The sequence below is a fragment of the Pristiophorus japonicus genome, chromosome 19, assembly GCF_044704955.1.
Source record: "Pristiophorus japonicus isolate sPriJap1 chromosome 19, sPriJap1.hap1, whole genome shotgun sequence".
Lineage (NCBI taxonomy): Eukaryota > Metazoa > Chordata > Chondrichthyes > Pristiophoridae > Pristiophorus > Pristiophorus japonicus.
Window position 1 is genome coordinate 48246219 of NC_091995.1, and position 25435 is coordinate 48271653.

Genomic DNA, 25435 nt, shown 5'->3' on the forward strand with positions numbered 1-25435 from the left:
ACATCTCAAGGATTTTGTTGAGCAACCTGTTTTCAAAGGGTCATGTACAAATTCTTGCAATGCAAAGTCCATGTGTCATCAATCTGTCATAATGTATGGGCGACAGTGCTACCCGAATTCGTAGTATGAGCTGTCAGTGTCCAAAGACATCAATGTCGGAGCTGGGCTCAGGTCCTGCAAGTCAAGCAGCAGTGTTCCAAATTCTTTAACAACATCAGTGAGTCATTTCCAGTTAAATTCTGGGGAATTGCTCCCTGAGAGGGCAGAGGCAGACAAGATGGGAAGAATGTTGAAGGAATCCCCAGCTGACACTTGACATACATTGTGTGAATCTGGAATTCATTTAATTGTGACCAAAATATTGCAATCTTTAGCTGGTTCCTTCGATGCTTTCTTTTATCTGTCTATCTTGCATTCCATGTGATGTTACATTTCATTAAATCTGTCGAATTGCATCAGAAGGAACAAAAACGGCTTCAGAAAAAGCTGCAGGATTACTGTGCGGTTTATCAAAGTTACTTTTCAGTTGTGTGATGGTGGTGCAGTGGTAAGCATGGTTGCCTTCCAAGCAGTTGACCTGGGTTCGATTCCCAGCCATCACATTTGTCAATTTCTACTTGAGGTTGAAATGAACTTCTGATGCCTCTGGTTGCAAGCAGTTCTCACAGCAGCATCTCAAGGATTTTTGTTGAGCAACCTGTTTTTAAAGGGTCATGCACAAATGCTTGCAATGCAAAGTCTGCGTGTCATCAAACTGTCATAATGTGCTGGCACCAGTACTACCTGAATTCATACTATGAGTTGTCAATCACCAAATACATCAATGTCGGAGCTGGGCTCAGGCCCTGCAAGTCAAGCAGCAGTGTTTCAAATTCCTCAACAACATAAGTGAGTCATTTCCAGTTCAATTCTGGGGAATTGCTCCCTGAGTGGGCAGAGGCACACAAAATGTGAAGAATGTTGAAGGAATCCCCACTTGACACTTGACATACATTGTGTGAATCTGGAATTCATTTTATTGTCACCAAAATATTGCAATTTTTAGCTGGTTCCTTCGATGCTTTCTTTTATCTGTCTATCTTGCATTACATGTGATGTTACATTTCATCAAATCTGTCGAATTGCATCAGAAGGAACAAAAACTGCTTCAGAAAAAGCTGCAGGATTACTGTGCGGTTTATCAAAGTTGCTTTTCAGTTGTGTGATGGTGGTGCAGTGGTAAGCATGGTTGCCTTTCAAGCAGTTGACCTGGGTTTGATTCCCAGCCATTACATTTGTCATTTTTAATTGAGGATGAAATGATCCTCTGGTTGAAAGCAGTTCTTTTCGCAACATCTCAAGGATTTTGTTGAGCAACCTGTTTTCAAAGGGTCATGTACAAATTCTTGCAATGCAAAGTCCATGTGTCATCAATCTGTCATAATGTATGGGCGACAGTGCTACCCGAATTCGTAGTATGAGCTGTCAGTGTCCAAAGACATCAATGTCGGAGCTGGGCTCAGGTCCTGCAAGTCAAGCAGCAGTGTTCCAAATTCTTTAACAACATCAGTGAGTCATTTCCAGTTAAATTCTGGGGAATTGCTCCCTGAGAGGGCAGAGGCAGACAAGATGGGAAGAATGTTGAAGGAATCCCCAGCTGACACTTGACATACATTGTGTGAATCTGGAATTCATTTAATTGTGACCAAAATATTGCAATCTTTAGCTGGTTCCTTCGATGCTTTCTTTTATCTGTCTATCTTGCATTCCATGTGATGTTACATTTCATTAAATCTGTCGAATTGCATCAGAAGGAACAAAAACGGCTTCAGAAAAAGCTACAGGATTACTGTGCGGTTTATCAAAGTTGCTTTTTAGTTGTGTGATGGTGGTGCAGTGGTAAGCATGGTTGCCTTCCAAGCAGTTGACCTGGGTTCGATTCCCAGCCATCACATTTGTCAATTTCTACTTGAGGGTGAAATGAACTTCTGATGCCTCTGGTTGCAAGCAGTTCTTACAGCAGCATCTCAAGGATTTTTGTTGAGCAACCTGATTTCAAAGGGTCATGCACAAATGCTTGCAATGCAAAGTCTGCGTGTCATCAAACTGTCATAATGTGCTGGCACCAGTGCTACCTGAATTCATACTAGGAGTTGTCAATCACCAAAGACATCAATGTCGGAGCTGGGCTCAGGCCCTGCAAGTCAAGCAGCAGTGTTTCAAATTCCTCAACAACATAAGTGAGTCATTTCCAGTTCAATTCTGGGGAATTGCTCCCTGAGTGGGCAGAGGCACACAAAATGGGAAGAATGTTGACACTTGACATACATTGTGTGAATCTGGAATTCATTTTATTGTCACCAAAATATTGCAATTTTTAGCTGGTTCCTTCGATGCTTTCTTTTATCTGTCTATCTTGCATTACATGTGATGTTACATTTCATCAAATCTGTCGAATTGCATCAGAAGGAACAAAAACTGCTTCAGAAAAAGCTGCAGGATTACTGTGCGGTTTATCAAAGTTGCTTTTCAGTTGTGTGATGGTGGTGCAGTGGTAAGCATGGTTGCTTTTCTAGCAGTTGACCTGGGTTTGATTCCCAGCCATTACATTTGTCATTTTTAATTGAGGATGAAATGATCCTCTGGTTGAAAGCAGTTCTTTTCGCAACATCTCAAGGATTTTGTTGAGCAACCTGTTTTCAAAGGGTCATGTACAAATTCTTGCAATGCAAAGTCCATGTGTCATCAATCTGTCATAATGTATGGGCGACAGTGCTACCCGAATTCGTAGTATGAGCTGTCAGTGTCCAAAGACATCAATGTCGGAGCTGGGCTCAGGTCCTGCAAGTCAAGCAGCAGTGTTCCAAATTCTTTAACAACATCAGTGAGTCATTTCCAGTTAAATTCTGGGGAATTGCTCCCTGAGAGGGCAGAGGCAGACAAGATGGGAAGAATGTTGAAGGAATCCCCAGCTGACACTTGACATACATTGTGTGAATCTGGAATTCATTTAATTGTGACCAAAATATTGCAATCTTTAGCTGGTTCCTTCGATGCTTTCTTTTATCTGTCTATCTTGCATTCCATGTGATGTTACATTTCATTAAATCTGTCGAATTGCATCAGAAGGAACAAAAACGGCTTCAGAAAAAGCTGCAGGATTACTGTGCGGTTTATCAAAGTTGCTTTTCAGTTGTGTGATGGTGGTGCAGTGGTAAGCATGGTTGCCTTCCAAGCAGTTGACCTGGGTTCGATTCCCAGCCATCACATTTGTCAATTTCTACTTGAGGTTGAAATGAACTTCTGATGCCTCTGGTTGCAAGCAGTTCTTACAGCAGCATCTCAAGGATTTTTGTTGAGCAACCTGTTTTTAAAGGGTCATGCACAAATGCTTGCAATGCAAAGTCTGCGTGTCATAATGTGCTGGCACCAGTGCTACCTGAATTCATACTATGAGTTGTCAATCACCAAATACATCAATGTCGGAGCTGGGCTCAGGCCCTGCAAGTCAAGCAGCAGTGTTTCAAATTCCTCAACAACATAAGTGAGTCATTTCCAGTTCAATTCTGGGGAATTGCTCCCTGAGTGGGCAGAGGCACACAAAATGGGAAGAATGTTGAAGGAATCCCCACTTGACACTTGACATACATTGTGTGAATCTGGAATTCATTTTATTGTCACCAAAATATTGCAATTTTTAGCTGGTTCCTTCGATGCTTTCTTTTATCTGTCTATCTTGCATTACATGTGATGTTACATTTCATCAAATCTGTCGAATTGCATCAGAAGGAACAAAAACTGCTTCAGAAAAAGCTGCAGGATTACTGTGCGGTTTATCAAAGTTGCTTTTCAGTTGTGTGATGGTGGTGCAGTGGTAAGCATGGTTGCCTTTCAAGCAGTTGACCTGGGTTTGATTCCCAGCCATTACATTTGTCATTTTTAATTGAGGATGAAATGATCCTCTGGTTGAAAGCAGTTCTTATAGCAACATCTCAAGGATTTTGTTGAGCAACCTGTTTTCAAAGGGTCATGTACAAATTCTTGCAATGCAAAGTCCATGTGTCATCAATCTGTCATAATGTATGGGCGACAGTGCTACCCGAATTCGTAGTATGAGCTGTCAGTGTCCAAAGACATCAATGTCGGAGCTGGGCTCAGGTCCTGCAAGTCAAGCAGCAGTGTTCCAAATTCTTTAACAACATCAGTGAGTCATTTCCAGTTAAATTCTGGGGAATTGCTCCCTGAGAGGGCAGAGGCAGACAAGATGGGAAGAATGTTGAAGGAATCCCCAGCTGACACTTGACATACATTGTGTGAATCTGGAATTCATTTAATTGTGACCAAAATATTGCAATCTTTAGCTGGTTCCTTCGATGCTTTCTTTTATCTGTCTATCTTGCATTCCATGTGATGTTACATTTCATTAAATCTGTCGAATTGCATCAGAAGGAACAAAAACGGCTTCAGAAAAAGCTGCAGGATTACTGTGCGGTTTATCAAAGTTACTTTTCAGTTGTGTGATGGTGGTGCAGTGGTAAGCATGGTTGCCTTCCAAGCAGTTGACCTGGGTTCGATTCCCAGCCATCACATTTGTCAATTTCTACTTGAGGTTGAAATGAACTTCTGATGCCTCTGGTTGCAAGCAGTTCTCACAGCAGCATCTCAAGGATTTTTGTTGAGCAACCTGTTTTTAAAGGGTCATGCACAAATGCTTGCAATGCAAAGTCTGCGTGTCATCAAACTGTCATAATGTGCTGGCACCAGTACTACCTGAATTCATACTATGAGTTGTCAATCACCAAATACATCAATGTCGGAGCTGGGCTCAGGCCCTGCAAGTCAAGCAGCAGTGTTTCAAATTCCTCAACAACATAAGTGAGTCATTTCCAGTTCAATTCTGGGGAATTGCTCCCTGAGTGGGCAGAGGCACACAAAATGGGAAGAATGTTGAAGGAATCCCCACTTGACACTTGACATACATTGTGTGAATCTGGAATTCATTTTATTGTCACCAAAATATTGCAATTTTTAGCTGGTTCCTTCGATGCTTTCTTTTATCTGTCTATCTTGCATTACATGTGATGTTACATTTCATCAAATCTGTCGAATTGCATCAGAAGGAACAAAAACTGCTTCAGAAAAAGCTGCAGGATTACTGTGCGGTTTATCAAAGTTGCTTTTCAGTTGTGTGATGGTGGTGCAGTGGTAAGCATGGTTGCCTTTCAAGCAGTTGACCTGGGTTTGATTCCCAGCCATTACATTTGTCATTTTTAATTGAGGATGAAATGATCCTCTGGTTGAAAGCAGTTCTTTTCGCAACATCTCAAGGATTTTGTTGAGCAACCTGTTTTCAAAGGGTCATGTACAAATTCTTGCAATGCAAAGTCCATGTGTCATCAATCTGTCATAATGTATGGGCGACAGTGCTACCCGAATTCGTAGTATGAGCTGTCAGTGTCCAAAGACATCAATGTCGGAGCTGGGCTCAGGTCCTGCAAGTCAAGCAGCAGTGTTCCAAATTCTTTAACAACATCAGTGAGTCATTTCCAGTTAAATTCTGGGGAATTGCTCCCTGAGAGGGCAGAGGCAGACAAGATGGGAAGAATGTTGAAGGAATCCCCAGCTGACACTTGACATACATTGTGTGAATCTGGAATTCATTTAATTGTGACCAAAATATTGCAATCTTTAGCTGGTTCCTTCGATGCTTTCTTTTATCTGTCTATCTTGCATTCCATGTGATGTTACATTTCATTAAATCTGTCGAATTGCATCAGAAGGAACAAAAACGGCTTCAGAAAAAGCTACAGGATTACTGTGCGGTTTATCAAAGTTGCTTTTTAGTTGTGTGATGGTGGTGCAGTGGTAAGCATGGTTGCCTTCCAAGCAGTTGACCTGGGTTCGATTCCCAGCCATCACATTTGTCAATTTCTACTTGAGGGTGAAATGAACTTCTGATGCCTCTGGTTGCAAGCAGTTCTTACAGCAGCATCTCAAGGATTTTTGTTGAGCAACCTGATTTCAAAGGGTCATGCACAAATGCTTGCAATGCAAAGTCTGCGTGTCATCAAACTGTCATAATGTGCTGGCACCAGTGCTACCTGAATTCATACTAGGAGTTGTCAATCACCAAAGACATCAATGTCGGAGCTGGGCTCAGGCCCTGCAAGTCAAGCAGCAGTGTTTCAAATTCCTCAACAACATAAGTGAGTCATTTCCAGTTCAATTCTGGGGAATTGCTCCCTGAGTGGGCAGAGGCACACAAAATGGGAAGAATGTTGACACTTGACATACATTGTGTGAATCTGGAATTCATTTTATTGTCACCAAAATATTGCAATTTTTAGCTGGTTCCTTCGATGCTTTCTTTTATCTGTCTATCTTGCATTACATGTGATGTTACATTTCATCAAATCTGTCGAATTGCATCAGAAGGAACAAAAACTGCTTCAGAAAAAGCTGCAGGATTACTGTGCGGTTTATCAAAGTTGCTTTTCAGTTGTGTGATGGTGGTGCAGTGGTAAGCATGGTTGCCTTTCAAGCAGTTGACCTGGGTTTGATTCCCAGCCATTACATTTGTCATTTTTAATTGAGGATGAAATGATCCTCTGGTTGAAAGCAGTTCTTTTCGCAACATCTCAAGGATTTTGTTGAGCAACCTGTTTTCAAAGGGTCATGTACAAATTCTTGCAATGCAAAGTCCATGTGTCATCAATCTGTCATAATGTATGGGCGACAGTGCTACCCGAATTCGTAGTATGAGCTGTCAGTGTCCAAAGACATCAATGTCGGAGCTGGGCTCAGGTCCTGCAAGTCAAGCAGCAGTGTTCCAAATTCTTTAACAACATCAGTGAGTCATTTCCAGTTAAATTCTGGGGAATTGCTCCCTGAGAGGGCAGAGGCAGACAAGATGGGAAGAATGTTGAAGGAATCCCCAGCTGACACTTGACATACATTGTGTGAATCTGGAATTCATTTAATTGTGACCAAAATATTGCAATCTTTAGCTGGTTCCTTCGATGCTTTCTTTTATCTGTCTATCTTGCATTCCATGTGATGTTACATTTCATTAAATCTGTCGAATTGCATCAGAAGGAACAAAAACGACTTCAGAAAAAGCTGCAGGATTACTGTGCGGTTTATCAAAGTTGCTTTTCAGTTGTGTGATGGTGGTGCAGTGGTAAGCATGGTTGCCTTCCAAGCAGTTGACCTGGGTTCGATTCCCAGCCATCACATTTGTCAATTTCTACTTGAGGTTGAAATGAACTTCTGATGCCTCTGGTTGCAAGCAGTTCTCACAGCAGCATCTCAAGGATTTTTGTTGAGCAACCTGTTTTTAAAGGGTCATGCACAAATGCTTGCAATGCAAAGTCTGCGTGTCATCAAACTGTCATAATGTGCTGGCACCAGTGCTACCTGAATTCATACTATGAGTTGTCAATCACCAAAGACATCAATGTCGGAGCTGGGCTCAGGCCCTGCAAGTCAAGCAGCAGTGTTTCAAATTCCTCAACAACATAAGTGAGTCATTTCCAGTTCAATTCTGGGGAATTGCTCCCTGAGTGGGCAGAGGCACACAAAATGGGAAGAATGTTGAAGGAATCCCCACTTGACACTTGACATACATTGTGTGAATCTGGAATTCATTTTATTGTCACCAAAATATTGCAATTTTTAGCTGGTTCCTTCGATGCTTTCTTTTATCTGTCTATCTTGCATTACATGTGATGTTACATTTCATCAAATCTGTCGAATTGCATCAGAAGGAACAAAAACTGCTTCAGAAAAAGCTGCAGGATTACTGTGCGGTTTATCAAAGTTGCTTTTCAGTTGTGTGATGGTGGTGCAGTGGTAAGCATGGTTGCCTTTCAAGCAGTTGACCTGGGTTTGATTCCCAGCCATTACATTTGTCATTTTTAATTGAGGATGAAATGATCCTCTGGTTGAAAGCAGTTCTTACAGCAACATCTCAAGGATTTTGTTGAGCAACCTGTTTTCAAAGGGTCATGTACAAATTCTTGCAATGCAAAGTCCATGTGTCATCAATCTGTCATAATGTATGGGCGACAGTGCTACCCGAATTCGTAGTATGAGCTGTCAGTGTCCAAAGACATCAATGTCGGAGCTGGGCTCAGGTCCTGCAAGTCAAGCAGCAGTGTTCCAAATTCTTTAACAACATCAGTGAGTCATTTCCAGTTAAATTCTGGGGAATTGCTCCCTGAGAGGGCAGAGGCAGACAAGATGGGAAGAATGTTGAAGGAATCCCCAGCTGACACTTGACATACATTGTGTGAATCTGGAATTCATTTAATTGTGACCAAAATATTGCAATCTTTAGCTGGTTCCTTCGATGCTTTCTTTTATCTGTCTATCTTGCATTACATGTGATGTTACATTTCATTAAATCTGTCGAATTGCATCAGAAGGAACAAAAACGGCTTCAGAAAAAGCTGCAGGATTACTGTGCGGTTTATCAAAGTTGCTTTTCAGTTGTGTGATGGTGGTGCAGTGGTAAGCATGGTTGCCTTCCAAGCAGTTGACCTGGGTTCGATTCCCAGCCATCACATTTGTCAATTTCTACTTGAGGTTGAAATGAACTTCTGATGCCTCTGGTTGCAAGCAGTTCTTACAGCAGCATCTCAAGGATTTTTGTTGAGCAACCTGTTTTTAAAGGGTCATGCACAAATGCTTGCAATGCAAAGTCTGCGTGTCATCAAACTGTCATAATGTGCTGGCACCAGTGCTACCTGAATTCATACCATGAGTTGTCAAACACCAAATACATCAATGTCGGAGCTGGGCTCAGGCCCTGCAAGTCAAGCAGCAGTGTTTCAAATTCCTCAACAACATAAGTGAGTCATTTCCAGTTCAATTCTGGGGAATTGCTCCCTGAGTGGGCAGAGGCACACAAAATGGGAAGAATGTTGAAGGAATCCCCACTTGACACTTGACATACATTGTGTGAATCTGGAATTCATTTTATTGTCACCAAAATATTGCAATTTTTAGCTGGTTCCTTCGATGCTTTCTTTTATCTGTCTATCTTGCATTACATGTGATGTTACATTTCATCAAATCTGTCGAATTGCATCAGAAGGAACAAAAACTGCTTCAGAAAAAGCTGCAGGATTACTGTGCGGTTTATCAAAGTTGCTTTTCAGTTGTGTGATGGTGGTGCAGTGGTAAGCATGGTTGCCTTTCAAGCAGTTGACCTGGGTTTGATTCCCAGCCATTACATTTGTCATTTTTAATTGAGGATGAAATGATCCTCTGGTTGAAAGCAGTTCTTTTCGCAACATCTCAAGGATTTTGTTGAGCAACCTGTTTTCAAAGGGTCATGTACAAATTCTTGCAATGCAAAGTCCATGTGTCATCAATCTGTCATAATGTATGGGCGACAGTGCTCCCCGAATTCGTAGTATGAGCTGTCAGTGTCCAAAGACATCAATGTCGGAGCTGGGCTCAGGTCCTGCAAGTCAAGCAGCAGTGTTCCAAATTCTTTAACAACATCAGTGAGTCATTTCCAGTTAAATTCTGGGGAATTGCTCCCTGAGAGGGCAGAGGCAGACAAGATGGGAAGAATGTTGAAGGAATCCCCAGCTGACACTTGACATACATTGTGTGAATCTGGAATTCATTTAATTGTGACCAAAATATTGCAATCTTTAGCTGGTTCCTTCGATGCTTTCTTTTATCTGTCTATCTTGCATTCCATGTGATGTTACATTTCATTAAATCTGTCGAATTGCATCAGAAGGAACAAAAACGGCTTCAGAAAAAGCTGCAGGATTACTGTGCGGTTTATCAAAGTTGCTTTTCAGTTGTGTGATGGTGGTGCAGTGGTAAGCATGGTTGCCTTCCAAGCAGTTGACCTGGGTTCGATTCCCAGCCATCACATTTGTCAATTTCTACTTGAGGTTGAAATGAACTTCTGATGCCTCTGGTTGCAAGCAGTTCTTACAGCAGCATCTCAAGGATTTTTGTTGAGCAACCTGTTTTTAAAGGGTCATGCACAAATGCTTGCAATGCAAAGTCTGCGTGTCATCAAACTGTCATAATGTGCTGGCACCAGTGCTACCTGAATTCATACTATGAGTTGTCAATCACCAAAGACATCAATGTCGGAGCTGGGCTCAGGCCCTGCAAGTCAAGCAGCAGTGTTTCAAATTCCTCAACAACATAAGTGAGTCATTTCCAGTTCAATTCTGGGGAATTGCTCCCTGAGTGGGCAGAGGCACACAAAATGGGAAGAATGTTGAAGGAATCCCCACTTGACACTTGACATACATTGTGTGAATCTGGAATTCATTTTATTGTCACCAAAATATTGCAATTTTTAGCTGGTTCCTTCGATGCTTTCTTTTATCTGTCTATCTTGCATTACATGTGATGTTACATTTCATCAAATCTGTCGAATTGCATCAGAAGGAACAAAAACTGCTTCAGAAAAAGCTGCAGGATTACTGTGCGGTTTATCAAAGTTGCTTTTCAGTTGTGTGATGGTGGTGCAGTGGTAAGCATGGTTGCCTTTCAAGCAGTTGACCTGGGTTTGATTCCCAGCCATTACATTTGTCATTTTTAATTGAGGATGAAATGATCCTCTGGTTGAAAGCAGTTCTTACAGCAACATCTCAAGGATTTTGTTGAGCAACCTGTTTTCAAAGGGTCATGTACAAATTCTTGCAATGCAAAGTCCATGTGTCATCAATCTGTCATAATGTATGGGCGACAGTGCTACCCGAATTCGTAGTATGAGCTGTCAGTGTCCAAAGACATCAATGTCGGAGCTGGGCTCAGGTCCTGCAAGTCAAGCAGCAGTGTTCCAAATTCTTTAACAACATCAGTGAGTCATTTCCAGTTAAATTCTGGGGAATTGCTCCCTGAGAGGGCAGAGGCAGACAAGATGGGAAGAATGTTGAAGGAATCCCCAGCTGACACTTGACATACATTGTGTGAATCTGGAATTCATTTAATTGTGACCAAAATATTGCAATCTTTAGCTGGTTCCTTCGATGCTTTCTTTTATCTGTCTATCTTGCATTCCATGTGATGTTACATTTCATTAAATCTGTCGAATTGCATCAGAAGGAACAAAAACGGCTTCAGAAAAAGCTGCAGGATTACTGTGCGGTTTATCAAAGTTGCTTTTCAGTTGTGTGATGGTGGTGCAGTGGTAAGCATGGTTGCCTTCCAAGCAGTTGACCTGGGTTCGATTCCCAGCCATCACATTTGTCAATTTCTACTTGAGGTTGAAATGAACTTCTGATGCCTCTGGTTGCAAGCAGTTCTTACAGCAGCATCTCAAGGATTTTTGTTGAGCAACCTGTTTTTAAAGGGTCATGCACAAATGCTTGCAATGCAAAGTCTGCGTGTCATCAAACTGTCATAATGTGCTGGCACCAGTGCTACCTGAATTCATACTAGGAGTTGTCAATCACCAAAGACATCAATGTCGGAGCTGGGCTCAGGCCCTGCAAGTCAAGCAGCAGTGTTTCAAATTCCTCAACAACATAAGTGAGTCATTTCCAGTTCAATTCTGGGGAATTGCTCCCTGAGTGGGCAGAGGCACACAAAATGGGAAGAATGTTGAAGGAATCCCCACTTGACACTTGACATACATTGTGTGAATCTGGAATTCATTTTATTGTCACCAAAATATTGCAATTTTTAGCTGGTTCCTTCGATGCTTTCTTTTATCTGTCTATCTTGCATTACATGTGATGTTACATTTCATCAAATCTGTCGAATTGCATCAGAAGGAACAAAAACTGCTTCAGAAAAAGCTGCAGGATTACTGTGCGGTTTATCAAAGTTGCTTTTCAGTTGTGTGATGGTGGTGCAGTGGTAAGCATGGTTGCCTTTCAAGCAGTTGACCTGGGTTTGATTCCCAGCCATTACATTTGTCATTTTTAATTGAGGATGAAATGATCCTCTGGTTGAAAGCAGTTCTTTTCGCAACATCTCAAGGATTTTGTTGAGCAACCTGTTTTCAAAGGGTCATGTACAAATTCTTGCAATGCAAAGTCCATGTGTCATCAATCTGTCATAATGTATGGGCGACAGTGCTACCCAAATTCGTAGTATGAGCTGTCAGTGTCCAAAGACATCAATGTCGGAGCTGGGCTCAGGTCCTGCAAGTCAAGCAGCAGTGTTCCAAATTCTTTAACAACATCAGTGAGTCATTTCCAGTTAAAATCTGGGGAATTGCTCCCTGAGAGGGCAGAGGCAGACAAGATGGGAAGAATGTTGAAGGAATCCCCAGCTGACACTTGACATACATTGTGTGAATCTGGAATTCATTTAATTGTGACCAAAATATTGCAATCTTTAGCTGGTTCCTTCGATGCTTTCTTTTATCTGTCTATCTTGCATTCCATGTGATGTTACATTTCATTAAATCTGTCGAATTGCATCAGAAGGAACAAAAACGGCTTCAGAAAAAGCTACAGGATTACTGTGCGGTTTATCAAAGTTGCTTTTCAGTTGTGTGATGGTGGTGCAGTGGTAAGCATGGTTGCCTTCCAAGCAGTTGACCTGGGTTCGATTCCCAGCCATCACATTTGTCAATTTCTACTTGAGGTTGAAATGAACTTCTGATGCCTCTGGTTGCAAGCAGTTCTCACAGCAGCATCTCAAGGATTTTTGTTGAGCAACCTGTTTTTAAAGGGTCATGCACAAATGCTTGCAATGCAAAGTCTGCGTGTCATCAAACTGTCATAATGTGCTGGCACCAGTGCTACCTGAATTCATACTATGAGTTGTCAATCACCAAATACATCAATGTCGGAGCTGGGCTCAGGCCCTGCAAGTCAAGCAGCAGTGTTTCAAATTCCTCAACAACATAAGTGAGTCATTTCCAGTTCAATTCTGGGGAATTGCTCCCTGAGTGGGCAGAGGCACACAAAATGGGAAGAATGTTGAAGGAATCCCCACTTGACACTTGACATACATTGTGTGAATCTGGAATTCATTTTATTGTCACCAAAATATTGCAATTTTTAGCTGGTTCCTTCGATGCTTTCTTTTATCTGTCTATCTTGCATTACATGTGATGTTACATTTCATCAAATCTGTCGAATTGCATCAGAAGGAACAAAAACTGCTTCAGAAAAAGCTGCAGGATTACTGTGCGGTTTATCAAAGTTGCTTTTCAGTTGTGTGATGGTGGTGCAGTGGTAAGCATGGTTGCCTTTCAAGCAGTTGACCTGGGTTTGATTCCCAGCCATTACATTTGTCATTTTTAATTGAGGATGAAATGATCCTCTGGTTGAAAGCAGTTCTTTTCGCAACATCTCAAGGATTTTGTTGAGCAACCTGTTTTCAAAGGGTCATGTACAAATTCTTGCAATGCAAAGTCCATGTGTCATCAATCTGTCATAATGTATGGGCGACAGTGCTACCCAAATTCGTAGTATGAGCTGTCAGTGTCCAAAGACATCAATGTCGGAGCTGGGCTCAGGTCCTGCAAGTCAAGCAGCAGTGTTCCAAATTCTTTAACAACATCAGTGAGTCATTTCCAGTTAAATTCTGGGGAATTGCTCCCTGAGAGGGCAGAGGCAGACAAGATGGGAAGAATGTTGAAGGAATCCCCAGCTGACACTTGACATACATTGTGTGAATCTGGAATTCATTTAATTGTGACCAAAATATTGCAATCTTTAGCTGGTTCCTTCGATGCTTTCTTTTATCTGTCTATCTTGCATTCCATGTGATGTTACATTTCATTAAATCTGTCGAATTGCATCAGAAGGAACAAAAACGGCTTCAGAAAAAGCTGCAGGATTACTGTGCGGTTTATCAAAGTTGCTTTTCAGTTGTGTGATGGTGGTGCAGTGGTAAGCATGGTTACCTTCCAAGCAGTTGACCTGGGTTCGATTCCCAGCCATCACATTTGTCAATTTCTACTTGAGGTTGAAATGAATTTCTGATGCCTCTGGTTGCAAGCAGTTCTCACAGCAGCATCTCAAGGATTTTTGTTGAGCAACCTGTTTTTAAAGGGTCATGCACAAATGCTTGCAATGCAAAGTCTGCGTGTCATCAAACTGTCATAATGTGCTGGCACCAGTGCTACCTGAATTCATACTATGAGTTGTCAATCACCAAATACATCAATGTCGGAGCTGGGCTCAGGCCCTGCAAGTCAAGCAGCAGTGTTTCAAATTCCTCAACAACATAAGTGAGTCATTTCCAGTTCAATTCTGGGGAATTGCTCCCTGAGTGGGCAGAGGCACACAAAATGGGAAGAATGTTGAAGAAATCCCCACTTGACACTTGACATACATTGTGTGAATCTGGAATTCATTTTATTGTCACCAAAATATTGCAATTTTTAGCTGGTTCCTTCGATGCTTTCTTTTATCTGTCTATCTTGCATTACATGTGATGTTACATTTCATCAAATCTGTCGAATTGCATCAGAAGGAACAAAAACTGCTTCAGAAAAAGCTGCAGGATTACTGTGCGGTTTATCAAAGTTGCTTTTCAGTTGTGTGATGGTGGTGCAGTGGTAAGCATGGTTGCCTTTCAAGCAGTTGACCTGGGTTTGATTCCCAGCCATTACATTTGTCATTTTTAATTGAGGATGAAATGATCCTCTGGTTGAAAGCAGTTCTTTTCGCAACATCTCAAGGATTTTGTTGAGCAACCTGTTTTCAAAGGGTCATGTACAAATTCTTGCAATGCAAAGTCCATGTGTCATCAATCTGTCATAATGTATGGGCGACAGTGCTACCCGAATTCGTAGTATGAGCTGTCAGTGTCCAAAGACATCAATGTCGGAGCTGGGCTCAGGTCCTGCAAGTCAAGCAGCAGTGTTCCAAATTCTTTAACAACATCAGTGAGTCATTTCCAGTTAAATTCTGGGGAATTGCTCCCTGAGAGGGCAGAGGCAGACAAGATGGGAAGAATGTTGAAGGAATCCCCAGCTGACACTTGACATACATTGTGTGAATCTGGAATTCATTTAATTGTGACCAAAATATTGCAATCTTTAGCTGGTTCCTTCGATGCTTTCTTTTATCTGTCTATCTTGCATTCCATGTGATGTTACATTTCATTAAATCTGTCGAATTGCATCAGAAGGAACAAAAACGGCTTCAGAAAAAGCTACAGGATTACTGTGCGGTTTATCAAAGTTGCTTTTCAGTTGTGTGATGGTGGTGCAGTGGTAAGCATGGTTGCCTTCCAAGCAGTTGACCTGGGTTCGATTCCCAGCCATCACATTTGTCAATTTCTACTTGAGGTTGAAATGAACTTCTGATGCCTCTGGTTGCAAGCAGTTCTCACAGCAGCATCTCAAGGATTTTTGTTGAGCAACCTGTTTTTAAAGGGTCATGCACAAATGCTTGCAATGCAAAGTCTGCGTGTCATCAAACTGTCATAATGTGCTGGCACCAGTGCTACCTGAATTCATACTATGAGTTGTCAATCACCAAATACATCAATGTCGGAGCTGGGCTCAGGCCCTGCAAGTCAAGCAGCAGTGTTTCAAATTCCTCAACAACATAAGTGAGTCATTTCCAGTTCAATTCTGGGGAATTGCTCCCTGAGTGGGCAGAGGCACACAAAATGGGAAGAATGTTGAAGGAATCCCCACTTGACACTTGACATACATTGTGTGAATCTGGAATTCATTTTATTGTCACCAAAATATTGCAATTTTTAGCTGGTTCCTTCGATGCTTTCTTTTATCTGTCTATCTTGCATTACATGTGATGTTACATTTCATCAAATCTGTCGAATTGCATCAGAAGGAACAAAAACTGCTTCAGAAAAAGCTGCAGGATTACTGTGCGGTTTATCAAAGTTGCTTTTCAGTTGTGTGATGGTGGTGCAGTGGTAAGCATGGTTGCCTTTCAAGCAGTTGACCTGGGTTTGATTCCCAGCCATTACATTTGTCATTTTTAATTGAGGATGAAATGATCCTCTGGTTGAAAGCAGTTCTTTTCGCAACATCTCAAGGATTTTGTTGAGCAACCTGTTTTCAAAGGGTCATGTACAAATTCTTGCAATGCAAAGTCCATGTGTCATCAATCTGTCATAATGTATGGGCGACAGTGCTACCCAAATTCGTAGTATGAGCTGTCAGTGTCCAAAGACATCAATGTCGGAGCTGGGCTCAGGTCCTGCAAGTCAAGCAGCAGTGTTCCAAATTCTTTAACAACATCAGTGAGTCATTTCCAGTTAAATTCTGGGGAATTGCTCCCTGAGAGGGCAGAGGCAGACAAGATGGGAAGAATGTTGAAGGAATCCCCAGCTGACACTTGACATACATTGTGTGAATCTGGAATTCATTTAATTGTGACCAAAATATTGCAATCTTTAGCTGGTTCCTTCGATGCTTTCTTTTATCTGTCTATCTTGCATTCCATGTGATGTTACATTTCATTAAATCTGTCGAATTGCATCAGAAGGAACAAAAACGGCTTCAGAAAAAGCTGCAGGATTACTGTGCGGTTTATCAAAGTTGCTTTTCAGTTGTGTGATGGTGGTGCAGTGGTAAGCATGGTTACCTTCCAAGCAGTTGACCTGGGTTCGATTCCCAGCCATCACATTTGTCAATTTCTACTTGAGGTTGAAATGAATTTCTGATGCCTCTGGTTGCAAGCAGTTCTCACAGCAGCATCTCAAGGATTTTTGTTGAGCAACCTGTTTTTAAAGGGTCATGCACAAATGCTTGCAATGCAAAGTCTGCGTGTCATCAAACTGTCATAATGTGCTGGCACCAGTGCTACCTGAATTCATACTATGAGTTGTCAATCACCAAATACATCAATGTCGGAGCTGGGCTCAGGCCCTGCAAGTCAAGCAGCAGTGTTTCAAATTCCTCAACAACATAAGTGAGTCATTTCCAGTTCAATTCTGGGGAATTGCTCCCTGAGTGGGCAGAGGCACACAAAATGGGAAGAATGTTGAAGGAATCCCCACTTGACACTTGACATACATTGTGTGAATCTGGAATTCATTTTATTGTCACCAAAATATTGCAATTTTTAGCTGGTTCCTTCGATGCTTTCTTTTATCTGTCTATCTTGCATTACATGTGATGTTACATTTCATCAAATCTGTCGAATTGCATCAGAAGGAACAAAAACTGCTTCAGAAAAAGCTGCAGGATTACTGTGCGGTTTATCAAAGTTGCTTTTCAGTTGTGTGATGGTGGTGCAGTGGTAAGCATGGTTGCCTTTCAAGCAGTTGACCTGGGTTTGATTCCCAGCCATTACATTTGTCATTTTTAATTGAGGATGAAATGATCCTCTGGTTGAAAGCAGTTCTTTTCGCAACATCTCAAGGATTTTGTTGAGCAACCTGTTTTCAAAGGGTCATGTACAAATTCTTGCAATGCAAAGTCCATGTGTCATCAATCTGTCATAATGTATGGGCGACAGTGCTACCCAAATTCGTAGTATGAGCTGTCAGTGTCCAAAGACATCAATGTCGGAGCTGGGCTCAGGTCCTGCAAGTCAAGCAGCAGTGTTCCAAATTCTTTAACAACATCAGTGAGTCATTTCCAGTTAAATTCTGGGGAATTGCTCCCTGAGAGGGCAGAGGCAGACAAGATGGGAAGAATGTTGAAGGAATCCCCAGCTGACACTTGACATACATTGTGTGAATCTGGAATTCATTTAATTGTGACCAAAATATTGCAATCTTTAGCTGGTTCCTTCGATGCTTTCTTTTATCTGTCTATCTTGCATTCCATGTGATGTTACATTTCATTAAATCTGTCGAATTGCATCAGAAGGAACAAAAACGGCTTCAGAAAAAGCTGCAGGATTACTGTGCGGTTTATCAAAGTTGCTTTTCAGTTGTGTGATGGTGGTGCAGTGGTAAGCATGGTTACCTTCCAAGCAGTTGACCTGGGTTCGATTCCCAGCCATCACATTTGTCAATTTCTACTTGAGGTTGAAATGAATTTCTGATGCCTCTGGTTGCAAGCAGTTCTCACAGCAGCATCTCAAGGATTTTTGTTGAGCAACCTGTTTTTAAAGGGTCATGCACAAATGCTTGCAATGCAAAGTCTGCGTGTCATCAAACTGTCATAATGTGCTGGCACCAGTGCTACCTGAATTCATACTATGAGTTGTCAATCACCAAATACATCAATGTCGGAGCTGGGCTCAGGCCCTGCAAGTCAAGCAGCAGTGTTTCAAATTCCTCAACAACATAAGTGAGTCATTTCCAGTTCAATTCTGGGGAATTGCTCCCTGAGTGGGCAGAGGCACACAAAATGGGAAGAATGTTGAAGGAATCCCCACTTGACACTTGACATACATTGTGTGAATCTGGAATTCATTTTATTGTCACCAAAATATTGCAATTTTTAGCTGGTTCCTTCGATGCTTTCTTTTATCTGTCTATCTTGCATTACATGTGATGTTACATTTCATCAAATCTGTCGAATTGCATCAGAAGGAACAAAAACTGCTTCAGAAAAAGCTGCAGGATTACTGTGCGGTTTATCAAAGTTGCTTTTCAGTTGTGTGATGGTGGTGCAGTGGTAAGCATGGTTGCCTTTCAAGCAGTTGACCTGGGTTTGATTCCCAGCCATTACATTTGTCATTTTTAATTGAGGATGAAATGATCCTCTGGTTGAAAGCAGTTCTTACAGCAACATCTCAAGGATTTTGTTGAGCAACCTGTTTTCAAAGGGTCATGTACAAATTCTTGCAATGCAAAGTCCATGTGTCATCAATCTGTCATAATGTATGGGCGACAGTGCTACCCAAATTCGTAGTATGAGCTGTCAGTGTCCAAAGACATCAATGTCGGAGCTGGGCTCAGGTCCTGCAAGTCAAGCAGCAGTGTTCCAAATTCTTTAACAACATCAGTGAGTCATTTCCAGTTAAATTCTGGGGAATTGCTCCCTGAGAGGGCAGAGGCAGACAAGATGGGAAGAATGTTGAAGGAATCCCCAGCTGACACTTGACATACATTGTGTGAATCTGGAATTCATTTAATTGTGACCAAAATATTGCAATCTTTAGCTGGTTCCTTCGATGCTTTCTTTTATCTGTCTATCTTGCATTCCATGTGATGTTACATTTCATTAAATCTGTCGAATTGCATCAGAAGGAACAAAAACGGCTTCAGAAAAAGCTGCAGGATTACTGTGCGGTTTATCAAAGTTGCTTTTCAGTTGTGTGATGGTGGTGCAGTGGTAAGCATGGTTACCTTCCAAGCAGTTGACCTGGGTTCGATTCCCAGCCATCCAATTTGTCAATTTCTACTTGAGGTTGAAATGAATTTCTGATGCCTCTGGTTGCAAGCAGTTCTCACAACAGCATCTCAAGGATTTTTGTTGAGCAACCTGTTTTTAAAGGGTCATGCACAAATGCTTGCAATGCAAAGTCTGCGTGTCATCAAACTGTCATAATGTGCTGGCACCAGTGCTACCTGAATTCATACTATGAGTTGTCAATCACCAAATACATCAATGTCGGAGCTGGGCTCAGGCCCTGCAAGTCAAGCAGCAGTGTTTCAAATTCCTCAACAACATAAGTGAGTCATTTCCAGTTCAATTCTGGGGAATTGCTCCCTGAGTGGGCAGAGGCACACAAAATGGGAAGAATGTTGAAGGAATCCCCACTTGACACTTGACATACATTGTGTGAATCTGGAATTCATTTTATTGTCACCAAAATATTGCAATTTTTAGCTGGTTCCTTCGATGCTTTCTTTTATCTGTCTATCTTGCATTACATGTGATGTTACATTTCATCAAATCTGTCGAATTGCATCAGAAGGAACAAAAACTGCTTCAGAAAAAGCTGCAGGATTACTGTGCGGTTTATCAAAGTTGCTTTTCAGTTGTGTGATGGTGGTGCAGTGGTAAGCATGGTTGCCTTTCAAGCAGTTGACCTGGGTTTGATTCCCAGCCATTACATTTGTCATTTTTAATTGAGGATGAAATGATCCTCTGGTTGAAAGCAGTTCTTTTCGCAACATCTCAAGGATTTTGTTGAGCAACCTGTTTTCAAAGGGTCATGTACAAATTCTTGCAATGCAAAGTCCATGTGTCATCAATCTGTCATAATGTATGGGCGACAGTGTTACCCAAATTCGTAGTATGAGCTGTCAGTGTCCAAAGACATCAATGTCGGAGCTGGGCTCAGGTCCTGCAAGTCAAGCAGCAGTGTTCCAAATTCTTTAACAACATCAGTGAGTCATTTCCAGTTAAATTCTGGGGAATTGCTCCCTGAGAGGGCAGAGGCAGACAAGATGGGAAGAATGTTGAAGGAATCCCCAGCTGACACTTGACATACATTGTGTGAATCTGGAATTCATTTAATTGTGACCAAAATATTGCAATCTTTAGCTGGTTCCTTCGATGCTTTCTTTTATCTGTCTATCTTGCATTCCATGTGATGTTACATTTCATTAAATCTGTCGAATTGCATCAGAAGGAACAAAAACGGCTTCAGAAAAAGCTGCAGGATTACTGTGCGGTTTATCAAAGTTGCTTTTCAGTTGTGTGATGGTGGTGCAGTGGTAAGCATGGTTACCTTCCAAGCAGTTGACCTGGGTTCGATTCCCAGCCATCACATTTGTCAATTTCTACTTGAGGTTGAAATGAATTTCTGATGCCTCTGGTTGCAAGCAGTTCTCACAGCAGCATCTCAAGGATTTTTGTTGAGCAACCTGTTTTTAAAGGGTCATGCACAAATGCTTGCAATGCAAAGTCTGCGTGTCATCAAACTGTCATAATGTGCTGGCACCAGTGCTACCTGAATTCATACTATGAGTTGTCAATCACCAAATACATCAATGTCGGAGCTGGGCTCAGGCCCTGCAAGTCAAGCAGCAGTGTTTCAAATTCCTCAACAACATAAGTGAGTCATTTCCAGTTCAATTCTGGGGAATTGCTCCCTGAGTGGGCAGAGGCACACAAAATGGGAAGAATGTTGAAGGAATCCCCACTTGACACTTGACATACATTGTGTGAATCTGGAATTCATTTTATTGTCACCAAAATATTGCAATTTTTAGCTGGTTCCTTCGATGCTTTCTTTTATCTGTCTATCTTGCATTACATGTGATGTTACATTTCATCAAATCTGTCGAATTGCATCAGAAGGAACAAAAACTGCTTCAGAAAAAGCTGCAGGATTACTGTGCGGTTTATCAAAGTTGCTTTTCAGTTGTGTGATGGTGGTGCAGTGGTAAGCATGGTTGCCTTTCAAGCAGTTGACCTGGGTTTGATTCCCAGCCATTACATTTGTCATTTTTAATTGAGGATGAAATGATCCTCTGGTTGAAAGCAGTTCTTACAGCAACATCTCAAGGATTTTGTTGAGCAACCTGTTTTCAAAGGGTCATGTACAAATTCTTGCAATGCAAAGTCCATGTGTCATCAATCTGTCATAATGTATGGGCGACAGTGCTACCCAAATTCGTAGTATGAGCTGTCAGTGTCCAAAGACATCAATGTCGGAGCTGGGCTCAGGTCCTGCAAGTCAAGCAGCAGTGTTCCAAATTCTTTAACAACATCAGTGAGTCATTTCCAGTTAAATTCTGGGGAATTGCTCCCTGAGAGGGCAGAGGCAGACAAGATGGGAAGAATGTTGAAGGAATCCCCAGCTGACACTTGACATACATTGTGTGAATCTGGAATTCATTTAATTGTGACCAAAATATTGCAATCTTTAGCTGGTTCCTTCGATGCTTTCTTTTATCTGTCTATCTTGCATTCCATGTGATGTTACATTTCATTAAATCTGTCGAATTGCATCAGAAGGAACAAAAACGGCTTCAGAAAAAGCTGCAGGATTACTGTGCGGTTTATCAAAGTTGCTTTTCAGTTGTGTGATGGTGGTGCAGTGGTAAGCATGGTTACCTTCCAAGCAGTTGACCTGGGTTCGATTCCCAGCCATCCGATTTGTCAATTTCTACTTGAGGTTGAAATGAATTTCTGATGCCTCTGGTTGCAAGCAGTTCTCACAGCAGCATCTCAAGGATTTTTGTTGAGCAACCTGTTTTTAAAGGGTCATGCACAAATGCTTGCAATGCAAAGTCTGCGTGTCATCAAACTGTCATAATGTGCTGGCACCAGTGCTACCTGAATTCATACTATGAGTTGTCAATCACCAAATACATCAATGTCGGAGCTGGGCTCAGGCCCTGCAAGTCAAGCAGCAGTGTTTCAAATTCCTCAACAACATAAGTGAGTCATTTCCAGTTCAATTCTGGGGAATTGCTCCCTGAGTGGGCAGAGGCACACAAAATGGGAAGAATGTTGAAGGAATCCCCACTTGACACTTGACATACATTGTGTGAATCTGGAATTCATTTTATTGTCACCAAAATATTGCAATTTTTAGCTGGTTCCTTCGATGCTTTCTTTTATCTGTCTATCTTGCATTACATGTGATGTTACATTTCATCAAATCTGTCGAATTGCATCAGAAGGAACAAAAACTGCTTCAGAAAAAGCTGCAGGATTACTGTGCGGTTTATCAAAGTTGCTTTTCAGTTGTGTGATGGTGGTGCAGTGGTAAGCATGGTTGCCTTTCAAGCAGTTGACCTGGGTTTGATTCCCAGCCATTACATTTGTCATTTTTAATTGAGGATGAAATGATCCTCTGGTTGAAAGCAGTTCTTTTCGCAACATCTCAAGGATTTTGTTGAGCAACCTGTTTTCAAAGGGTCATGTACAAATTCTTGCAATGCAAAGTCCATGTGTCATCAATCTGTCATAATGTATGGGCGACAGTGTTACCCAAATTCGTAGTATGAGCTGTCAGTGTCCAAAGACATCAATGTCGGAGCTGGGCTCAGGTCCTGCAAGTCAAGCAGCAGTGTTCCAAATTCTTTAACAACATCAGTGAGTCATTTCCAGTTAAATTCTGGGGAATTGCTCCCTGAGAGGGCAGAGGCAGACAAGATGGGAAGAATGTTGAAGGAATCCCCAGCTGACACTTGACATACATTGTGTGAATCTGGAATTCATTTAATTGTGACCAAAATATTGCAATCTTTAGCTGGTTCCTTCGATGCTTTCTTTTATCTGTCTATCTTGCATTCCATGTGATGTTACATTTCATTAAATCTGTCGAATTGCATCAGAAGGAACAAAAACGGCTTCAGAAAAAGCTGCAGGATTACTGTGCGGTTTATCAAAGTTGCTTTTCAGTTGTGTGATGGTGGTGCAGTGGTAAGCATGGTTACCTTCCAAGCAGTTGACCTGGGTTCGATTCCCAGCCATCACATTTGTCAATTTCTACTTGAGGTTGAAATGAATTTCTGATGCCTCTGGTTGCAAGCAGTTCTCACAGCAGCATCTCAAGGATTTTTGTTGAGCAACCTGTTTTTAAAGGGTCATGCACAAATGCTTGCAATGCAAAGTCTGCGTGTCATCAAACTGTCATAATGTGCTGGCACCAGTGCTACCTGAATTCATACTATGAGTTGTCAATCACCAAATACATCAATGTCGGAGCTGGGCTCAGGCCCTGCAAGTCAAGCAGCAGTGTTTCAAATTCCTCAACAACATAAGTGAGTCATTTCCAGTTCAATTCTGGGGAATTGCTCCCTGAGTGGGCAGAGGCACACAAAATGGGAAGAATGTTGAAGGAATCCCCACTTGACACTTGACATACATTGTGTGAATCTGGAATTCATTTTATTGTCACCAAAATATTGCAATTTTTAGCTGGTTCCTTCGATGCTTTCTTTTATCTGTCTATCTTGCATTACATGTGATGTTACATTTCATCAAATCTGTCGAATTGCATCAGAAGGAACAAAAACTGCTTCAGAAAAAGCTGCAGGATTACTGTGCGGTTTATCAAAGTTGCTTTTCAGTTGTGTGATGGTGGTGCAGTGGTAAGCATGGTTGCCTTTCAAGCAGTTGACCTGGGTTTGATTCCCAGCCATTACATTTGTCATTTTTAATTGAGGATGAAATGATCCTCTGGTTGAAAGCAGTTCTTACAGCAACATCTCAAGGATTTTGTTGAGCAACCTGTTTTCAAAGGGTCATGTACAAATTCTTGCAATGCAAAGTCCATGTGTCATCAATCTGTCATAATGTATGGGCGACAGTGCTACCCAAATTCGTAGTATGAGCTGTCAGTGTCCAAAGACATCAATGTCGGAGCTGGGCTCAGGTCCTGCAAGTCAAGCAGCAGTGTTCCAAATTCTTTAACAACATCAGTGAGTCATTTCCAGTTAAATTCTGGGGAATTGCTCCCTGAGAGGGCAGAGGCAGACAAGATGGGAAGAATGTTGAAGGAATCCCCAGCTGACACTTGACATACATTGTGTGAATCTGGAATTCATTTAATTGTGACCAAAATATTGCAATCTTTAGCTGGTTCCTTCGATGCTTTCTTTTATCTGTCTATCTTGCATTCCATGTGATGTTACATTTCATTAAATCTGTCGAATTGCATCAGAAGGAACAAAAACGGCTTCAGAAAAAGCTGCAGGATTACTGTGCGGTTTATCAAAGTTGCTTTTCAGTTGTGTGATGGTGGTGCAGTGGTAAGCATGTTTGCCTTCCAAGCAGTTGACCTGGGTTCGATTCCCAGCCATCACATTTGTCAATTTCTACTTGAGGTTGAAATGAACTTCTGATGCCTCTGGTTGCAAGCAGTTCTTACAGCAGCATCTCAAGGATTTTTGTTGAGCAACCTGATTTCAAAGGGTCATGCACAAATGCTTGCAATGCAAAGTCTGCGTGTCATCAAACTGTCATAATGTGCTGGCACCAGTGCTACCTGAATTCATACTATGAGTTGTCAATCACCAAAGACATCAATGTCGGAGCTGGGCTCAGGCCCTGCAAGTCAAGCAGCAGTGTTTCAAATTCCTCAACAACATAAGTGAGTCATTTCCAGTTCAATTCTGGGGAATTGCTCCCTGAGTGGGCAGAGGCACACAAAATGGGAAGAATGTTGAAGGAATCCCCACTTGACACTTGACATACATTGTGTGAATCTGGAATTCATTTTATTGTCACCAAAATATTGCAATTTTTAGCTGGTTCCTTCGATGCTTTCTTTTATCTGTCTATCTTGCATTACATGTGATGTAACATTTCATCAAATCTGTCGAATTGCATCAGAAGGAACAAAAACTGCTTCAGAAAAAGCTGCAGGATTACTGTGCGGTTTATCAAAGTTGCTTTTCAGTTGTGTGATGGTGGTGCAGTGGTAAGCATGGTTGCCTTTCAAGCAGTTGACCTGGGTTTGATTCCCAGCCATTACATTTGTCATTTTTAATTGAGGATGAAATGATCCTCTGGTTGAAAGCAGTTCTTTTCGCAACATCTCAAGGATTTTGTTGAGCAACCTGTTTTCAAAGGGTCATGTACAAATTCTTGCAATGCAAAGTCCATGTGTCATCAATCTGTCATAATGTATGGGCGACAGTGCTACCCAAATTCGTAGTATGAGCTGTCAGTGTCCAAAGACATCAATGTCGGAGCTGGGCTCAGGTCCTGCAAGTCAAGCAG

At 41.7% G+C, this 25435-nt stretch overlaps 36 non-coding genes across 36 annotated transcripts; all 36 read left to right on the top strand.

Annotated features, from left to right (window-relative positions):
• The first annotated feature begins 530 nt into the window (after positions 1 to 530).
• On the top strand, positions 531 to 602 carry trnag-ucc (transfer RNA glycine (anticodon UCC)). Its single transcript has one exon. It is a non-coding gene; the product is annotated as a tRNA-Gly (tRNA).
• Positions 603 to 1201: 599 nt separating this feature from the next.
• Positions 1202 to 1273, top strand: trnae-uuc (transfer RNA glutamic acid (anticodon UUC)). The gene has a single exon. It is a non-coding gene; the product is annotated as a tRNA-Glu (tRNA).
• A 588-nt stretch (positions 1274 to 1861) lies between these two features.
• On the top strand, positions 1862 to 1933 carry trnag-ucc (transfer RNA glycine (anticodon UCC)). The gene has a single exon. It is a non-coding gene; the product is annotated as a tRNA-Gly (tRNA).
• Positions 1934 to 2516: 583 nt separating this feature from the next.
• Positions 2517 to 2588, top strand: trnae-uuc (transfer RNA glutamic acid (anticodon UUC)). Its single transcript has one exon. It is a non-coding gene; the product is annotated as a tRNA-Glu (tRNA).
• A 588-nt stretch (positions 2589 to 3176) lies between these two features.
• On the top strand, positions 3177 to 3248 carry trnag-ucc (transfer RNA glycine (anticodon UCC)). Its single transcript has one exon. It is a non-coding gene; the product is annotated as a tRNA-Gly (tRNA).
• Positions 3249 to 3836: 588 nt separating this feature from the next.
• On the top strand, positions 3837 to 3908 carry trnae-uuc (transfer RNA glutamic acid (anticodon UUC)). The gene has a single exon. It is a non-coding gene; the product is annotated as a tRNA-Glu (tRNA).
• A 588-nt stretch (positions 3909 to 4496) lies between these two features.
• trnag-ucc (transfer RNA glycine (anticodon UCC)) lies at positions 4497 to 4568 on the top strand. The gene has a single exon. It is a non-coding gene; the product is annotated as a tRNA-Gly (tRNA).
• Positions 4569 to 5167: 599 nt separating this feature from the next.
• On the top strand, positions 5168 to 5239 carry trnae-uuc (transfer RNA glutamic acid (anticodon UUC)). The gene has a single exon. It is a non-coding gene; the product is annotated as a tRNA-Glu (tRNA).
• Positions 5240 to 5827: 588 nt separating this feature from the next.
• On the top strand, positions 5828 to 5899 carry trnag-ucc (transfer RNA glycine (anticodon UCC)). Its single transcript has one exon. It is a non-coding gene; the product is annotated as a tRNA-Gly (tRNA).
• A 583-nt stretch (positions 5900 to 6482) lies between these two features.
• trnae-uuc (transfer RNA glutamic acid (anticodon UUC)) lies at positions 6483 to 6554 on the top strand. The gene has a single exon. It is a non-coding gene; the product is annotated as a tRNA-Glu (tRNA).
• Positions 6555 to 7142: 588 nt separating this feature from the next.
• trnag-ucc (transfer RNA glycine (anticodon UCC)) lies at positions 7143 to 7214 on the top strand. The gene has a single exon. It is a non-coding gene; the product is annotated as a tRNA-Gly (tRNA).
• A 599-nt stretch (positions 7215 to 7813) lies between these two features.
• Positions 7814 to 7885, top strand: trnae-uuc (transfer RNA glutamic acid (anticodon UUC)). Its single transcript has one exon. It is a non-coding gene; the product is annotated as a tRNA-Glu (tRNA).
• Positions 7886 to 8473: 588 nt separating this feature from the next.
• trnag-ucc (transfer RNA glycine (anticodon UCC)) lies at positions 8474 to 8545 on the top strand. Its single transcript has one exon. It is a non-coding gene; the product is annotated as a tRNA-Gly (tRNA).
• A 599-nt stretch (positions 8546 to 9144) lies between these two features.
• Positions 9145 to 9216, top strand: trnae-uuc (transfer RNA glutamic acid (anticodon UUC)). Its single transcript has one exon. It is a non-coding gene; the product is annotated as a tRNA-Glu (tRNA).
• A 588-nt stretch (positions 9217 to 9804) lies between these two features.
• Positions 9805 to 9876, top strand: trnag-ucc (transfer RNA glycine (anticodon UCC)). The gene has a single exon. It is a non-coding gene; the product is annotated as a tRNA-Gly (tRNA).
• A 599-nt stretch (positions 9877 to 10475) lies between these two features.
• Positions 10476 to 10547, top strand: trnae-uuc (transfer RNA glutamic acid (anticodon UUC)). Its single transcript has one exon. It is a non-coding gene; the product is annotated as a tRNA-Glu (tRNA).
• Positions 10548 to 11135: 588 nt separating this feature from the next.
• trnag-ucc (transfer RNA glycine (anticodon UCC)) lies at positions 11136 to 11207 on the top strand. The gene has a single exon. It is a non-coding gene; the product is annotated as a tRNA-Gly (tRNA).
• A 599-nt stretch (positions 11208 to 11806) lies between these two features.
• On the top strand, positions 11807 to 11878 carry trnae-uuc (transfer RNA glutamic acid (anticodon UUC)). The gene has a single exon. It is a non-coding gene; the product is annotated as a tRNA-Glu (tRNA).
• A 588-nt stretch (positions 11879 to 12466) lies between these two features.
• trnag-ucc (transfer RNA glycine (anticodon UCC)) lies at positions 12467 to 12538 on the top strand. The gene has a single exon. It is a non-coding gene; the product is annotated as a tRNA-Gly (tRNA).
• Positions 12539 to 13137: 599 nt separating this feature from the next.
• trnae-uuc (transfer RNA glutamic acid (anticodon UUC)) lies at positions 13138 to 13209 on the top strand. Its single transcript has one exon. It is a non-coding gene; the product is annotated as a tRNA-Glu (tRNA).
• Positions 13210 to 13797: 588 nt separating this feature from the next.
• Positions 13798 to 13869, top strand: trnag-ucc (transfer RNA glycine (anticodon UCC)). The gene has a single exon. It is a non-coding gene; the product is annotated as a tRNA-Gly (tRNA).
• A 599-nt stretch (positions 13870 to 14468) lies between these two features.
• On the top strand, positions 14469 to 14540 carry trnae-uuc (transfer RNA glutamic acid (anticodon UUC)). Its single transcript has one exon. It is a non-coding gene; the product is annotated as a tRNA-Glu (tRNA).
• A 588-nt stretch (positions 14541 to 15128) lies between these two features.
• Positions 15129 to 15200, top strand: trnag-ucc (transfer RNA glycine (anticodon UCC)). The gene has a single exon. It is a non-coding gene; the product is annotated as a tRNA-Gly (tRNA).
• A 599-nt stretch (positions 15201 to 15799) lies between these two features.
• trnae-uuc (transfer RNA glutamic acid (anticodon UUC)) lies at positions 15800 to 15871 on the top strand. The gene has a single exon. It is a non-coding gene; the product is annotated as a tRNA-Glu (tRNA).
• A 588-nt stretch (positions 15872 to 16459) lies between these two features.
• trnag-ucc (transfer RNA glycine (anticodon UCC)) lies at positions 16460 to 16531 on the top strand. The gene has a single exon. It is a non-coding gene; the product is annotated as a tRNA-Gly (tRNA).
• Positions 16532 to 17130: 599 nt separating this feature from the next.
• On the top strand, positions 17131 to 17202 carry trnae-uuc (transfer RNA glutamic acid (anticodon UUC)). Its single transcript has one exon. It is a non-coding gene; the product is annotated as a tRNA-Glu (tRNA).
• A 588-nt stretch (positions 17203 to 17790) lies between these two features.
• On the top strand, positions 17791 to 17862 carry trnag-ucc (transfer RNA glycine (anticodon UCC)). The gene has a single exon. It is a non-coding gene; the product is annotated as a tRNA-Gly (tRNA).
• Positions 17863 to 18461: 599 nt separating this feature from the next.
• On the top strand, positions 18462 to 18533 carry trnae-uuc (transfer RNA glutamic acid (anticodon UUC)). Its single transcript has one exon. It is a non-coding gene; the product is annotated as a tRNA-Glu (tRNA).
• A 1259-nt stretch (positions 18534 to 19792) lies between these two features.
• On the top strand, positions 19793 to 19864 carry trnae-uuc (transfer RNA glutamic acid (anticodon UUC)). Its single transcript has one exon. It is a non-coding gene; the product is annotated as a tRNA-Glu (tRNA).
• Positions 19865 to 20452: 588 nt separating this feature from the next.
• On the top strand, positions 20453 to 20524 carry trnag-ucc (transfer RNA glycine (anticodon UCC)). The gene has a single exon. It is a non-coding gene; the product is annotated as a tRNA-Gly (tRNA).
• Positions 20525 to 21123: 599 nt separating this feature from the next.
• Positions 21124 to 21195, top strand: trnae-uuc (transfer RNA glutamic acid (anticodon UUC)). Its single transcript has one exon. It is a non-coding gene; the product is annotated as a tRNA-Glu (tRNA).
• A 1259-nt stretch (positions 21196 to 22454) lies between these two features.
• On the top strand, positions 22455 to 22526 carry trnae-uuc (transfer RNA glutamic acid (anticodon UUC)). The gene has a single exon. It is a non-coding gene; the product is annotated as a tRNA-Glu (tRNA).
• Positions 22527 to 23114: 588 nt separating this feature from the next.
• Positions 23115 to 23186, top strand: trnag-ucc (transfer RNA glycine (anticodon UCC)). The gene has a single exon. It is a non-coding gene; the product is annotated as a tRNA-Gly (tRNA).
• Positions 23187 to 23785: 599 nt separating this feature from the next.
• On the top strand, positions 23786 to 23857 carry trnae-uuc (transfer RNA glutamic acid (anticodon UUC)). The gene has a single exon. It is a non-coding gene; the product is annotated as a tRNA-Glu (tRNA).
• Positions 23858 to 24445: 588 nt separating this feature from the next.
• Positions 24446 to 24517, top strand: trnag-ucc (transfer RNA glycine (anticodon UCC)). Its single transcript has one exon. It is a non-coding gene; the product is annotated as a tRNA-Gly (tRNA).
• A 599-nt stretch (positions 24518 to 25116) lies between these two features.
• Positions 25117 to 25188, top strand: trnae-uuc (transfer RNA glutamic acid (anticodon UUC)). Its single transcript has one exon. It is a non-coding gene; the product is annotated as a tRNA-Glu (tRNA).
• The last annotated feature ends 247 nt before the right edge of the window (positions 25189 to 25435 follow it).